Source organism: Hyperolius riggenbachi, chromosome 12 (genome assembly GCF_040937935.1).
Source record: "Hyperolius riggenbachi isolate aHypRig1 chromosome 12, aHypRig1.pri, whole genome shotgun sequence".
In the NCBI taxonomy this organism is placed as follows: domain Eukaryota; kingdom Metazoa; phylum Chordata; class Amphibia; order Anura; family Hyperoliidae; genus Hyperolius; species Hyperolius riggenbachi.
The window spans coordinates 37,852,111-37,864,601 of record NC_090657.1 but is presented as its reverse complement, the minus strand read 5'-3'; the positions used below and the strand labels follow the sequence as shown (position 1 = coordinate 37,864,601).

Here is a 12,491-nt window from a genome sequence, read left to right as displayed (position 1 = left end):
CTACATTCACTAGTGCAGACATTCAGGTCAAGTGTCTTTCGACTACAATATAACATACAGTACATTTAATTGGCATCTTATTGACCATCTCTAACCTTCACTGCTCCACACATTTCTGGTTGCTGGTGGGTCCAAGATAGCTCTGCAGCACCCTCCCCCGGTTGGGTCTGCCTAACCCAGTATAATGCTGGGAATACATTTTTTGCCGCTAGATTCTGCAGTCGATTCATTTATCTTCTGCTCGTTTTTATCTTTTTTTCAATTCACTTCTATCAGGAATCGAAAGGGAGATCGGACATGTCGGAAATTATCTATGGAACCATCTAATCACCGCAAAAACGAACCGTGTATTCCCAGCATAAGACTTCTACCTTTATTATTAGTCAGAGTTCTGAAGATGCTCATAAGTATGTTAGTCACAGAAGTGTGCATTGCGGGAAGTGGTGAGGCAAATTTCAAAACAAGGCACTGATTCAGTGTAGACAAATAATAATTGTTGGGTGGACATGGGACATGCTTTATAAAACAATATCTGCTAGACTTAGGTTTTGCAGTGCAAACCTCTGTCAGACCCCATTCGCAACCTGATTTTTATTTTTTTAGACCATTACTGTGGGGTGATAAACCGTTTCAGTTTAGAATATGTTTTTTAATAAATGAGGCCTTCAGTGAATTATTCCATGATATTTTGTTGACTGAAACCATGAATAAGAATGGATCTGGTGCTTACTGGTTACAGCAGTTTAAGTTAGGTATGACTTTCGTGTACAGAAATCTCAAAACGCCTTTTCGTTGCAAACACAAAATGATCTTTGATTGGGATTCTGTGGTTTGGCGCAATGTGGGCTTCGTGCATTATGATTGTGCAGGCAGACCTGGTCGGCCATTTTGAGGGCTTATCCCAGCACTCCGAGAGCTCACTGGAAAATGCTGGCTGTGTAAACACAAGGTACATTACTTATAAGTACTGACACTAATGCGGGCTCGATATTTGCCTTGTGCAAACTCTGCTTCCACCTGCCTGAAGCAGTCAGAACAGGTAACTCTAGAACTTTTTAAAACAAGGCATGTGAATAACTCAAATAACATGAAATATTGCATCTCCTGCCTGCCACGCCTTTTCTACCTACCCAAAGCTGTGAAGACTGTCAAAAGTAGGAAGATCATTACACAAATGTTGCTGCAGGCAGCTTTGAGCAGTATGTTACACTTCTGCATTTTTCATCCCATTTAGTTTTATTCCTTTATGAAATTTAGTTTTAACATTTGTTCCAATTAAATGGAACCATCAGCCTTGTGCTGAAGCGGAAGTGACATGCAAGCGACATGGAGGCTATAATGTCTGCTATCTCTCTTTCTCTTCTCCTTGCCATCTTCTCTTTCCCATCTCCTTTTTCCCTTTCTCCAGTCTTCTTTGTGTTTCTAACCATCCTTTCCTCTTTCTCACACCTGTCCCAGTTTTCCTTCAGTCCATCTACATCTTTATCTTTTTTCATTTTCCCTGTCTTCCCAAACCCCCCCCCCCCCAATCCTTTGCATTCCACTTTTTTTTTCTCCAAAATTCTCTCTCCCTTTTCAGGCATCCACTTAAAGGGAAACTTAAAGAGACACTGAAGCGAAAAAAAATTATGATATTATGATTTGTATGTGTAGCACAGCTAAGAAATAAAACATTAAAGGGGAACTTCAGCTTAAACAAACATATTGTTATTAAGTTATATTAGTTATGTTAATTAGAATAGATAGGTAATATAATCTTTTACCCACCCTGTTTTAAAAGAACAGGCAAATGTTTGTGATTCATGGGGGCTGCCATCTTTGTCATGGGGGCAGCCATCTTTTTGGTTGAAAGGAGGTGACAGGGAGCATGAGACACAGTTCCAACTGTCCTGTGTCCTGATAACCCCTCACAGCTGCACACACTAGGCTTCAAATGTCAAATTCAAAATGTAAAAAAAAAAAATTGCACCAAAACAGCAGAACGAGAACAACAACATCAGAAATCCGATCATGCTTTGCACAGCATAATGGGAAAACTGCCCGGGCAGTTTTTTTCTATGCAGCTAAAAATGAGGCTTGTATAAGAAAAACAAAGTTCTGATGCTGTGAAACTGTTAAAGAAACACCAGGCCTTTTCAGTGCTGCTGAGTCGATTTTTAGTCTGGAAGTTCACTTTAAGATCAGATACATCAGTGTAATTGTTTCCAGTACAGGAAGAGTTAAACTACAGTTGTTATCTCTATGCAAAAAAGCCATTAATCTCTACGACTTTCAAAGTCGTGGAGAGGGCTGTCTTCTGACTTTTATTATCTCAACTGTAAGTAAACCGTTTTCTTTTTATCTGCTAGAGGAGAGGTCATTAGTTCACAGACTGCTCTGAAAGAATCATTTTGAATGCAGAGTGTTGTGTAATCTGCACATATTATAGAATGATGCAATGTTAGAAAACACACTATATACCTGAAAATAAAAATATGAGAATATTTTCTTTGCTGCTAATATTCTAGTAACTATTCATAGGACACAACCAATTCACTATATCATATATTTTTTCACTTCAGTGTCTCTTTAAGCCCAGGACTGAACTTCATTCCAATCAGTAGCTGATACCCCCTTTCCCTTTTCTCAAATAGATCATCCGGGGGGTCTGGTGTGTGGCTGACATTGTGGCGAAACCTCTCCCAGTGTGATGTCATGACCATGGTCCTGACAGTTTGCTGTCTGGGAACCTCGGTACATTGTGGGAAATAATGGCTGTTTCTAACTGCCAAGCAACCAGCATCTCCCTCTGCAGAATGCTAGTTTACTGAGAGTTCTATGCATAGAGATCACCTGGCAGGACTAAAGATATCCCCAACCTGTTATCAATGTCAGAATGTAAATCGGGCGAGGAAAGATTTTACAATGGGCAAACACTGACTAAGGGCTGGTTCAGATGGATGCTTGTGGAGCATTTACTGCCAGCGTTCGGGGCTTGGCGTTAAAGGCTCCCATTCAAGTGAATGGGAGCGTTTGTACCAAGCTTTCATGCGCGTTTACACGAACGTGGCGTTCGGGTCCCGATTTTCCCTGGCGTTCAAGGAGCCCCTGGAAGCTACATGTAGCTTCCAGGGGCGGTTAACCGCGAAAGATAATGTCCCCCTAGGGGAAGAAAAAACGCGACCGCATCCGAACGCAACGCGAACGCTGCTGAAAGCCCGAACGCATTGCCGCCATGACGCCAACGAACGTGACGCCTCCAAACGTCCGTCTGAACCAGCCCTAACTTATGAATAAATATTGTAAAAAAAAAACAAAACAATTTTATTCATTACATTGATTTCATTACCGGTCCTCTTTAAAGCAGTAGGATCAGCCATACTATTCCAGGGAAAAAACACATATAGAAGTACATAAATACTTGATCTACTTACATAACACATGTATTGTACTGTCCACGTTTTGATTTCATTGAATGTTATATAGTAAATGATGAGAATTCGGTTCCTGGTGGGGGCTATGTCTTTTGCCCACAGTGAAGTCTAACTTGTGATGTCATTTCTGCCCTTTACTTTTTTTCTTGTCTCCTCCAATCGCTGAGTCACCTCAGTCTTGCTTGTAAACACAAGTGATTAGGGGATCAGGTTTCAGATAAGCAGCTAGCAGGGAAATAAAGGGAAGAGGAGGAATATATTATAGATACAAAGAAACCCCAGCATGCAATTCTTTGGCACCGACTACTAAAGAGCCAGTGCTCCTAAGGTATATGATAACTCCAAATCATAACAGCAGAAAACGTTTTGCAAGTTTTGAATGCAGGATTAGCATCTTTATCACTTAATACACTCAGACCAGTTGCTGTTGAAATTTCATTTTTATGGTGATGATACCGCTTTAAAGGAGTCATCAAGCAAACTTAAATACAACCAATTTACTTGCCCACGCAGAGAGGTCCATTCGCAACCGCCAGCCTTGTATCTCCGCCCGGTGCAGAGGACGACCTCGAGGTCGTCCTTACTGTGCCTGCGGAAAGCGCCACTGTCAATCAAGCACACGTCCGTGGCGTACTGCACAAAACTACTGCGCCTGTGCAGTACGTCACGGACAGCGTGGACTTGATTGACAGCAGCACGTCTAAACTCGAGGTCGTTCTCTGCACCGTGCAGGGACCCCAGGCCGGAGCTGTCTGCGTGGGACAGTCAGCTCAAGGGGCTGGAGGAAGCCCCAGGCAAGTAAATGGGCTGATGACTCCTACCTGAAGTGAGAGAAATATGGAGGCTGCCATCTTCATTCTCTAATAAGCAACACTAATTGCCTAACTTCTGTTGCTGCTAATGCATTATCTCTAAAGTCACTGGCCCAAAATGAGTGGGCAAATCAGATGCTTTGACTCTGGTCTGACTCCACTGGCTGCTGGCATGTTGTTGGTGTAACTAAAGCCCAAAGGTGGCCGACCACACACCATACAATTTTTTTTAAAATATCTGTTTAATTTAAGAATTGCAATCAATTTTTGTGACTAATTGTAACATTTCAAAAATATGACCAATGTACCGCCCACCTATGTTCAATTTTTCCCCAATTATGCTAAAAATGATTGGAAGCTCTGACAAAATTGTTAGGGTGTGTATATCAATAAATAGACAATCTAACACACACCATACAATCTATAGAATGATTGAAGAAAAATATCTGGCATTCCGGATCGATAAAAATCGAAGAAAACGGGACATCCTATCGGATTCTTTAGTCGAATGAAAAAAAGCTTTTGATTGTTTCAGGAGATCCGATCTTTTTTATCGAATGGCCGTGAAATCGGATCATTTTATTGTATCATTTGTGGCCCCCGTAAGGCTTCTTTCACATCTAGAATGCGTGCAAGAACCGTTCTCCTGCACACGTTATATGGCCTACGGCGTGTCGTCAAGATGCTGCGGTGCGACGCAATCAGCGGCGATAGCTTCAACCCGACGGGAAAACGCAGGCTCCGAATGATTGAAAGCTCTCGGGTGCGTCAATTGCAAAGCACCAAAATGCCGAGTGAAAGGTAAAAGGAAAGACTTTTGTTCTACCTTGGTTAAGGCAAAGTTTTGACTTTGTGTTAAAAAATGTGGAAAACTGGCTCAGATGTTTCCATTACACGCAGATTCTGGATGCAGAAAAACTGACTCCAATGAATGCCTATGGGCCTGTTTCCACTAATGTGTTCATAGGCATTCATTGGAGTCAGTTTTCTGCATCCAGAATCTGTGTGTAGTGGAAACAGGTCCTAAAGCTCAGCATGACAGCCAGGCAACTGGCATTGCTTATAAGGGAAAGGAGATGGTAGCCTCCATGTTCCTCCTGCTTCAGTTTCCATTTATGGCTTTTAATTTATTCAATCAGGATACCCACCTTAGAACTCTGTAGGTACTGTGGTGAGACCATCTGGCCACTTTGTTTTAAGTCAGGAAGTGTACAGTATTCCATTTTTGTTTTAACCACTTTACCCCCAATGGTGCGGATATCTCCGTCACTTTTTCCATCCTTTCACCCCCCCAGGGTCGGAAATATCCGCACCTCCCGTGCTCCCGCTCGCTCGTGCGCGCGCTCCCGCTCTTGTGCATGCCGCCGCCCGGAGATCAATGAACAGGGAAAACAGTTCCCGTACGTTGATCTAAGCCCCCCGCAATGATCAGCTGCTTCTATGAGAAGCAGCGCGATCATTGTGAAAAAAAACGTTTCCCAGCCTCCCTGAACTTCCTGCAAGCATACTTCCTGTACGCTTGCAGGACACATTTACAAAATGCGTTTAAGGGTGATGTCACAGCACAACGCAATAGAGGTACCACTGCCAGTAATCCTCCTCCCATGTCCACGCAGGCAAGGACAAGACGCTCCAGCGATCTCATAGTTCTGTCGGACATGCAGACATTCTTAAGTCCCAATGCCTTGCCGTAGCCCTTCGGGATCCACCCTCCACCAATGCCTGGACCGGCAGGTAGCTGACTACCTGGCCTTAAGTGTTTACAAAAAGTTACTGTGGCCATCTTGTGGCCAAATAGTAAAACTACACCCTAAAGCATTTTTCATATACAAATACCTTAGTTTTACACTAAAAATTAACTCATTACCTCCCACACTCCCCAATTATTATTTTTTTGTAATAAAAAAAAATTACAATAAAAAAAATATTTATGTCAAGAGGGTATAACACTGTTATTTTATAAACTATGGGCTTGTAATTAGGGATGGACGCAAAACTGTAAACATGCACCTTTATTTCCAAGTAAAATATTGGCACCATTCTGATAGGGATGTAATTTAAACAGTTTTATAACCGGGACAAATGGGCAAATACATTTCATGGGTTTAATTACAGTAGCATGTATTATTTAAAAACTATAATGGCCGAAAACTGAAAAATATTTTTTTCCCACATTTTTTCCTATTTTCCCATTAAAACACATTTAGAATTAAATAATTCTTGGAATAATGTCCCACCTAAAGCCTAATAGGTGGCGAAAAAAACAAGATATAGTTCATTTCATTGCGATAAGTAATGATAAAGTTATAGACGAATGAATGGAAGGAGCGCTGAAAGGTGAAAATTGCTCTGGTGCTCAAGGGGTAAAACCCCCTCAGCTGTGAAGTAGTTAATATATTTTGTGAAACATTTAAAGAGAACCTGAACTGAAAATAAAAAGTCAAAACAACCATACACAGGTCATTCTTACCTCCTGTGTAGTCTACTACTCAATCTCTTTCTCCTCTCCTGCGTCCCATTTGTCCACTGTGATCTATGGATTTCTCCGTCTTCCATTTTAAAAATGGACATTACCCCTAACAGCTTCCTGGTCAGCACACTGTTAAACTGTAATATCACCCACTTGAGCTATAAGGAAACATGGACATTACCTTGCACATTAGGGCCTCTTTCACAGTGCGACGTTAAAGTCGCACGTTATAAAAATGTATAACGCAGACTAACGCACAGCAATACAAAGTCTGTGCGACATTCACAGTGCACACGTTGCGTTGTGTGTAACGTGTAGCAATATTTAAAAGGTGCTGCATGCTGTGTGTTTAGCAGTAAATTTGCTGCGTTGCAATGTTTTTTTTTTTAATGTAACGCATGCGCCGTTTTCGTTCCATCGGTATTCTACGAAAACGGCGCACCAAGAGACACAACGTAGTGCAAAATAATGTCCAATTTTATAACCTACATGCACTGTGTTAGGGGCACGTTGTGCAACTTTAACGTCGCATAAAACGCAACGTCCCACTGTGTAAGTAGCCTTCGTTGTAACTGACAGCTGATATATAACTGTCAGCAACTGGAAGGGATCACTGTAAGAAGAAAATGGTGAGCTTCTGAGAGTAAGGCTAGGTCCACACTAGACACAGTTGCAGGACGGACACTGCAGTCCGGATCAGGGGAAGATTAGGGGAAGTACCCCCCGTACTGTAAACTGATGAAAGTGCATCAGTTTTGCATCAGTTTCTGTTCAGGTTTTTCCCTGACAGAAAACGTCTCTATCATTAGGAAGGAGTGGGAGGATTTTTTGGGCCAATCATAAAGCTCAGGCTATCCGTTTTCACATCAGTTTTTTGCCTGTGGAGCTGGAGATGCGTTTTCTCATTGCTTTTCACTACCCCTGCGTGTATCCGTGGTCCTGATCCGTTGCGTGAAAATGCAGCAGATCCGAACCTTCCGTTCAGGTTTTGAAAACGGGTCCCTGCAAACGCAGACGGATCCGTTTTTTACTTGGGTGAGGCTGGCTGCTACTTTGAACATTAGTATCCGGGACTCCGTTTTTCATCAGGTTTGAAAAATGCAGCCACGGATACGTTTCCGGACCTAGTATGGACCAGCTCTAACTGACAGTGAAGTTAGTATGTAATATTCATTTGCAGCTACATCATGTGTTTATTTTAAATAATTTTCCTCGCTTCAGGTTCACTTTAAGGATGTGATAATTCAAAAAAAGTAATCTTTTAAAAGTGTCCCAGGGGATATTTATTTGGTTTATTGATCCACATTTCCATGTAGATAGTAGTTTTTATTCATTTAGGAAATGAATGCAAAGCTCCAGGAGCCAGTGTTAGTTTTTCATCTAGTATTACAGGTGTAGCATAAAAAGGTTCCAAATGTTTAACCACTTCACCACTGAGGGGTTTTACCCCTTGAACACCAGAGCAATTTTCACCTTTCAGCGCTCCTTCCATTAATTCGTCTATAACTTTATTATTACTTATCCCAATGAAATGAACTATATCTTGTTTTTTTCGCCGCCAATTAGGCTTTCTTTAGGTGGGACATTATGCCAAGAATTATTTTATTCTAAATGTGTTTTAATGGGAAAATAGGAAAAATGTGGGAAAAAATTATTACTTTTCAGTTTTCGGCCATTATCGTTTTTAAATAAAGCATGCTACTGTAATTAAAACCCATGAAATGTATTTAACCATTTGTCCCGGTTATAAAACCATTTAAATTATGTCCCTATCACAATGTTTGGCGACAATATTTTATTTGGAAATAAAGGTGCATTTTTTTCAGTTTTGCATCCATCCCTAATTACAAGCCCGCAGTTTATAAAGTAACAGTGTTATACCCCCTTGACATAAATATTTAAAAAGTTCAGTCCCTAAGGTAACTATTTATGTTTTTTTTTTATTATTGTATTTTTTTTTTTTTAATTACAAAAAAAAAATAAAAAAATTGGGGAGTGTGGGAGGTAATGAGTTAATTTTTTGTGTAAATGTAATGTTTGTTTATGTAAAATGCTTTTAGGGTGTAGTTTACTATTTGGCCACAAGATGGCCACAGTGTGTTTGTTTACATGCGACCTGTAAGTGTCCTTCCGGACGCTTACAGGAAGCAGTAGGAGGCTGGAGAATCACAATGATCGCGCTGTTTCTAATAGAAGCAGCGCGATCATTGCGGGGGCTTAGATCAACGAACGGGAATGGATTTTCCCGTTCATTGATCTCCGTGCGAGCAGGCGGCGGCGTGCACGAGCGGCGGGTGCGCGCGCATGAGCGGCGGGAGCGCGGACAGCGGCGGTAGCGCGGAAGGTACGGATTTCTCCGTCCCTGGTTTTTTAGGGGGGAAAAATGGGACAGAGAAATTCGTACCGCGGGGGTTTAAGTGGTTAAATCATTAAGTTTTTAGAAAACCATTTTAATAACACAGCAGAGGTCCTGGGATCTGGAAATGGCGGGGATCACCTGACGCCGGATACATGTACTTGAGCAACCAGCCAAAGAAGCACAAAACTCCACCCCTTAATACTTACCCGAGCCTCCAGCGACATCTTGTAGCCTTTCTGGAGCTCCTAGCAGCTTTCCGGCATCCTCCTTGCATGCAAGCTGGCATGTCACCTGACCCGCATCAGGTGACCTGCAGGCTTCCGTGCATGGCTCCAGAAAGCTGCTAGACGCTGCATGAAGGCTACAAGACGTCACTGGAGGCCTGGTAAGTATTTCAATGTCTCCAAACCTACTCCAAACCCCCCAAAACAATAGTTCACGTTATCCATCAGGCATGCCGGTTAGTTGAGACTTCCAGTTGCCTGAGTTATGGATAAACAGAGACTTTGCTGTATCTTAAAGAGACACTGAAGCGAAAAAAATATATGATATAATGAATTGGTTGTGTACTATGAATAATTACTAGAAGATTAGCAGCAAAGAAAATATTCTCATATTTTTATTTTCAGGTGTATAGTGTTTTTTCTAACATTGCATCACTCTATAATATGTTCAGATTACACAACACTCAGCATTCAAAATGAGTCTTTCAGAGCAGTCTGTGAAGTAATGACCTCTCCTCTAGCAGAGGAAAAGTAAACAGTTCAATTACAGTTGAGATAATAAGTCAGATAACAGCCCTTTCCACGACTAAGTTAGTCGGAGAGCTTAATAGCTTTTTTGCATAGAGATAACTGGAGTTTCTCAACTCTTCCTGTACTGGAAACAATTAGACTGATGTATCTGATCTTAATGTTTTTTTTCTTAGCTGTACTACACATACAAATCATAATATCATCATTTTTTTTCGCTTCAGTGTCTCTTTAAAGAGGAACTCCAGTGAAAATAATGTAATAAAAAAGTGCTTCATTTTTTACAATATTTATGTATAAATTATTAAGTCAGTTTGCCCATTGTAAAATCTTTTAAATCCCTGATTCACATTCTGACATTTATTTATAGCAGTAAAATATGGTGACATTTTTACTGTTGGCAGGTGATGTAGCTGCTGCATGGTTTTTTGGCAATTGGAAACAGCTGTAAACAGCTATTTCCCACAATGCAACAAGGTTCCCAGAAAGGAAACTGCCAGAAGTACGTACTCAAGAGTTTCTTGTGGGAGGGGTTTTACCCCAATATCAGCCATACAGTGCCCCCTGATGGTATGTTTGTAAAAAGGAATAGATTTCTCATGTAAAAGGGGGCATCAGCTACTGATTGGAATAAGGCTAATTTCACACCAGGACGTTGCGTTTTAGGGGACGTTATGGTCGCATAACGTGCCCCTAACGCAATTCCTGGTGCTCCCAGGCATTGCATCGCGTTGTGCAGCTCACTCTGGCGTCCGTGATGCCGTGATGCGTACTCTTGTGCGCATGCGGCATCACGTGGTCCCGCCGGCCAATCACTGCACAGAGCGGCCGCTCCAGGAAGTAAACACTGCACGTCACTGAGTGCAGTGAATATTAATTAGCCATGTGCCTGGCCGCTCTCCCCAACATTACTGAGCATGTGCAAGCAGTCTAACGCAGCTCTGCCGCTTAGAAAGTACTGCATGCAGTACGTTGTCTGGTGGCGCAGCGTTACTATGTAACGCAACGTGGGCACTGTGAACAGCCCATTGATTTTTCATTGCTGTGCGTTGGGGTGCATTACAGGCTGCTCTAACGTGCGCCTGTAACGTCCCACTGTGAAACCAGCCTTAAGTTCAATTCTTGGTGGGAGTTTCTCTTTAAGTAGCTGCAAGTTGTATAAGAGGATTTTGTCTAGGGAAAAGCATCCAGGAATTGGGATAAATGACCTAATGATCATGTGACACTATGCCTCCTGGTTGTGTTTCTCTGCACTGGTTGATCATAGTATGCATGGTGCAGAGCTGCAGAGCACCAGTTATAGTTACGGATGCTGACCTTGCCACTGAGGCCCCAGTAACTATACTTTCCATACAAATTCATATTATCTTCTGGCAGCTACACCAGGGTTCATTTAAAGTGACATTCCTCCAAACACAGAAACTCCAGGAGGGTCTCAGCTGGTTGCTACAATACTTGTCTCTAATAATCATTAAACGCACAGGCAAAGTACATTAAAGCCATGGGAGCACTTACAACCCCCCTGAGTATTTCAGATGGTCTTACCATTAATGTCCTTAATAGCAAGACATGCATTGTAGATAAGCATGCCAGAATGGAAGCCAGTCCTGCCAAAACTGGCTGCAGAACCCAAATGAACACTACAAACACTACTAATTTCAGGACTTGCCTATGAACCAAACTGAAGCCCGCAACCCAGACAGGGCCGGAGCTACCATAGGAAAAAATGGGCAATTGCCCCAGAGCCTGTAGGGGCCCCCAAGGTGTCCCTCCCCATCTTAACTTCTGCTCCTTAACTGCTGGGAGGTGATTGGGGGAGGGTCAGCAGCCAGCTCTTGGGCCTAGGAGGGAAATTTGGCTGCAACAAAGGGCCTCTAATGGCGGTTTTTGGTCGGGGGGTGTCTGTTGGGGGGCCCCCAGGCTAATTTTGCCCTAGGGCCCAATTGTTACTTGAACCGGCCCTGAACCCAGACAAGTACCAGCCCTCAGTCTGGTTCATAAGCATGTCACAGAATTAGCATTTGCCCTATTAAGGACATTAGAGGTAAGACTGAGTAATACAAAGGCGGCTTGTAAGTGCCTCAGTGTACCTGAGATGAAAGCGGGTCGGGGTAGGTCAAGTGCCCCCGGGCGCTGGGTCCCTAAGGGCGCCCAGCTGAGCTGCTTTGTTTTGTTTTTTGTTTTTTTCTGGGGAGAGGAGCAGCGCAGAGAAGAGGGAGAGCTGTGAACAGCGGTAGGGAAGGGGGGCCATCTTCCCCCTCCTTCCCTCACCTTAGGGTGCTCTCCCTCCCTCGCTGTCCCCGCTATTAATGTCCGGGTGTCTGGCGCAGCGGGCGGAACTCACCTCCGTCTCGCTCCAGTGCTGGAAGTTCGGGTGCCGCAGCCGCTGCTCTGGTCTGGACCAGACCGAATAGCGGCAAGTCCATCCGGCGCTGCGACGAGACAGAGGTAAGTTCTGCCCGCTGCGCCAGACACCCGGACATTAATGGAGGGGACGAGGGAGGGAGAGCAGCTCTCCCTCTTCTCTGCGCTGCTCCCCTCCTGCTGGGGAGGGGGAAACCTGGCTATCTACTCTGTGCACATATACCCCTGGCTACATATACTGGGCATATATACCCCTGGCTACATATACTGGGCATATATACCCCTGGCTACATATACTAAGCATATATACCCCTGGCTACA

The 12,491-nt window shown here is 43.1% G+C and overlaps 1 long non-coding RNA gene across 1 annotated transcript in view; it reads right to left on the bottom strand.

The window, feature by feature from the left end:
• Positions 1–3,418: 3,418 nt before the first annotated feature.
• LOC137542090 (uncharacterized) overlaps positions 3,419–12,491 on the bottom strand; it is a 57,688-nt gene continuing 48,615 nt past the window's right edge. Inside the window, exon 3 of the long non-coding RNA XR_011025352.1 lies at positions 3,419–3,638. This is a non-coding gene — a long non-coding RNA (uncharacterized lncRNA). The remainder of the gene's footprint in view (positions 3,639–12,491) is intronic.